Source organism: Aedes aegypti, chromosome 1 (assembly GCF_002204515.2).
Source record: "Aedes aegypti strain LVP_AGWG chromosome 1, AaegL5.0 Primary Assembly, whole genome shotgun sequence".
Lineage (NCBI taxonomy): Eukaryota > Metazoa > Arthropoda > Insecta > Diptera > Culicidae > Aedes > Aedes aegypti.
Window position 1 is genome coordinate 58,873,188 of NC_035107.1, and position 3,938 is coordinate 58,877,125.

The window sequence follows — 3,938 nt, forward strand, 5'->3', positions numbered from 1 at the left end:
CCTGCACTTTATCTTGGAAAATATGTTGTAAACCCTTCGAAATATACTTTTTCAATTCAATGTCCGGATTTACAAACACTTGGTCTTAATACCGGACAGCCTGTTCTTCACTATTTATCACTTGTATTTATCTTGTAGATCTGCAATGTGGTGCCACTTAACTGTTAACAATAACTTAACGAACGTTATGTTGAAACCACTGCACTATGGGCCAGGGACGCAATCTGGCGGGACAAAATTAATAACTCGGTAACGAAGCGTTTCCGGTATTTGGTGTCTTCGGCAAAGTTTTTTGTAACAACGAGGATCATCTACTGACATAAACGGATAGTTCGTAAATCGTCCGCATAGGTGGCGCCACAATCTAACTTTTTACTTTGACGTTCTAGAGACTTGGCATGTTCGGCAAAGTTGTTCATTTTGATAAAATAAACAACTTTCTCGAAGACGTCAAAATTCCAAATTTTCGAGTTATTGGCGAAATTAGAGAAAATTAGTGAAAAAACGATTTTTTTCACCGAATTTAACATTTTTCTTAAGAACCATGTCATATAATATTTTTTGCTGATAACGAACGATCGCAAGCTCTGGTGGAAAAAAATAATAATACGGCGCATAAAACCTAAGAAATTGTGAAAAAACTTGAAAAATAGAGCAATTTTTAAACCTTAATATCTTCAAAAGCGCAAAAAAAACGCAAGCTCAAATTTTCAGGCAACATAGAGCAATACTTGATGAAACGGATGTCAAAATTCCAGAGAGGTATATGTTGGGGTTTTTGAGATTTTTCAATTTTCTTACGGTTTCCTTTTCATTACGCGATTAATATTGTCATGGCAAATATTTAAGTGTATGTTTAAATTATCGCAAAAATATATTTTATTATTTCATGAAATTATCATATCTGCTCACAGTACAAGCTGGCTTTGGATTTCATCTTGAATTCGTTCTCACCGTTTTCCGGAAGCTCAAAATTTAAGCAAATCCGGTGATTAAACACTAAAAGGTTAAACAACTTAACAGTTCTCAAAATCGAAGGAATCTCCAAATTGATACCTTTGATCTGTATCCTCTGTTTCGAAACATCCAAGAATCAACGCTCTTTCCGCTTTAAAACAAATCTACAAGCTCTGGACAATTCACAAAATAAATTGCTCACCTCGAACCATGATGACAACAATTAACTGACACATGATCAAGTCTTTCATGGCATACTATATCATTTGAATTATTGAAGAAAATCAATTATGTACCCAGTTTTAATCTACACTTTCATCTACATTATTCGATATCAACTCAAGGAGCTGCTCTTAAACTGAATTTTATGGCTACTATGATGGCTACTTTAAACAGTTTTCTGAAAGTTTTTGTTCCACAACTCGTTATTTCTTGAAGTCGATCCCTTCAGATTCCTCATGGAAATAAACTGTATTGGAGAAACATAATCATTGTAAAAAAAATGATAGATCTCAAAAACACCAACATATACCTCTCTGGAATTTTGACATCCGTTTCATCAAGTATTGCTCTATGTTGAGCTTGCCATTTTTTGCGCTTTTGGAGATATTAAAGTTCAAAAAATGCTCTATTTTTCAGTTTTTTTTCAAAGTTTCTTAATTTTTATGCGTCGTATTATTAAAATTTTTCCACCAGAGCTTGCGTTCGTTGTATATTTATCAGCAAAAAATATTTAATGACATGGTTCTAAGGAAAAATATTAAATTCGGTGAAAAAAATCGTTTTTTCACTAATTTTCTCTAATTTCGCCAATAACTCGAAAACAGTAGGCTGTGGAATTTTGACGTCTTCGAGAAAGTTGTTTATTTTATCAAAATGAACAACTTTGCCGAACATGCCAAGTCTCTAGAACGTCACAGTAAAAAGTTAGATTGTGGCGCCACCCATGCGGACGATTTACGAACTATCCGTTTATGTCAGTAGATGGTCCTCGTTGTAACAAAAAACTTTGCCGAAGACACCAAATACCGGAAACGCTTCGTTACCGAGTTATTAATTTTGTCCCGCCAGATTGCGTTCCTGTCCCATAGTGGCACTGCACGAATAATATAATTTAAATACAGTATTGCTAATAAACGTTGAGGGTGCGTTCGTCGACGCTATCGTGAGAATCAATTTAGCCCCGGCGAAAAGACGTTCAACAGGGGTAATTTTTTTTTTGTTTTTATTATTCTTAATTATTTGGCAAGGGTAACTACATTATCATTAAATGTAACATGATCAGCTGTTTTCAAAGTAGAAGTAATTAATAAAAATAAACATATAAACATATAATTTTGCCTATAATAAACAAATATCATCAGAGTGTCCCGGTATTGGTACCGTCCGGATTTTGATTCACCACGGTATTTGCAAAACGAAACTTTCGTGCACACCAAGGTATTTAAAACTACAGGTACAGCAATCTAAGCAGTCACTGGAAGTGAACAGAGAGGGGGCAAAAAGTGACAGCTGGCGAGTCGGTGGGCTGGTCGATATGTTTGTGTATTTTGCCCTCCAAGAGTTTCTAGCGTTTTCATAAAGATGATTTTGTTACTGAAAATTGTTGCGTATGACTTGGGAAGGTAAGTGAGATAAAATTTCTGTATTTCTTCAATAAACAAAAACTTTGTTATTTCAGATGCTATCATTTTCGATTCCTGGAATATGGCTGTGAACACCAAACACCGTAGTGTTTTACTTACTACTCTGAAAGATTCCAGACACAGATGTTTGATATCCGGGGGTAAAACGTCATTTAGGTATTGAGATTAACATTATTTTTATTGCAAATGGTTTGTGCTACATACTCTTGCTTTTCCTATATTGTCCATTGTAGGGCTTTTATTATGGGCTTTCGGGAATCACCCTCAACGGATCCCGAACGGACATGCACCTATTGCTTGTTAGGTTTAAGAAAATGAAATATCAAACGGATGAAGACAGCCATTAGAAGAGAAGGATGGACGGGGCAGGAAATGTAGTGGTTTAGTTTAGAAATGATGAAAGTGAAGGATGTCGTTGAAAGTAAATAAAAAAGAGAAGTGAAAAGGAGTTCAATAGAAAAAAGTGTTTATGTTTAATTCAACCGAAATTATAAGGGGTCAGATTCTAATGAGATAACGATATGGTTCTAGAAAGTCAGAGACACGACCTCACGGTTGTTTTTCAAGGTCGTCTCATGATGTTTCTTTACGTTCACTGAACAAAACAAACTGAAGGGAGGAAAAAGCTGAAATGATTTGATGGCATGCTGAGGCTATTCCATGGAAATAAAGTGGCCAGGTGTCAAATGCTTTTGCAATATGGCGGATTCAGCAATTTGACACATTGCATTACCTCTCTTATAGATACCTTGGTGCACACTAGTGCTGTCTGGTAGCGGAATTCCATTTTATGATGACCGTCGCATATCTGCCCTTGAGCTATTGAACAACTTCGTCGAAGATTACAAAAATTCGCGTGGTAGCCGAAAGGTCAAGTGAACCCAAAAATTTTCCACCAAGCATAAGTTTTTTTTTTCTATAGAAATACAAATTTTCATCTTACAATATCCAGATTCTCCTGGAAATTCTACAGCTTCTATCTGAATTTTGTATGTGAGTTTTGTCATCATTTACCTGTGAACGATAACGACATTCGCATTGAGCATATGAAAATGATGTCAGTGTCAGGGATTGTAACAATCGTAAAACAAAAATTGGCCGTAATTAGTTAGGTATGAAAAGGATCGACCGAAGTAGGCTCTGTCTCAGTTTGACCCTTAAGGCTGGTTTGCTACTGACAAGAAAAGGAATCGCCTATCTCGATGCGTGGAAAATTTCTTCCAAGAAATGGTCAAGAAAATTACATTTTTCTGATCGCAGTACGCAGTTGAGAAGAAATGTCACTTCAAAGGGGGCTCTCTGTAGGAAATTTCTTGACCCATTCAGTCAAGGAAT

General features: G+C 35.9%; 1 long non-coding RNA gene across 1 annotated transcript; it reads left to right on the plus strand.

Moving 5' to 3' along the window:
* Positions 1-2,415: 2,415 nt before the first annotated feature.
* On the plus strand, positions 2,416-3,046 carry LOC110674424. The gene is made up of 3 exons (XR_002498851.1): positions 2,416-2,582; positions 2,639-2,759; positions 2,837-3,046. It is a non-coding gene; the product is annotated as an uncharacterized LOC110674424 (long non-coding RNA).
* Positions 3,047-3,938: the final 892 nt, after the last annotated feature.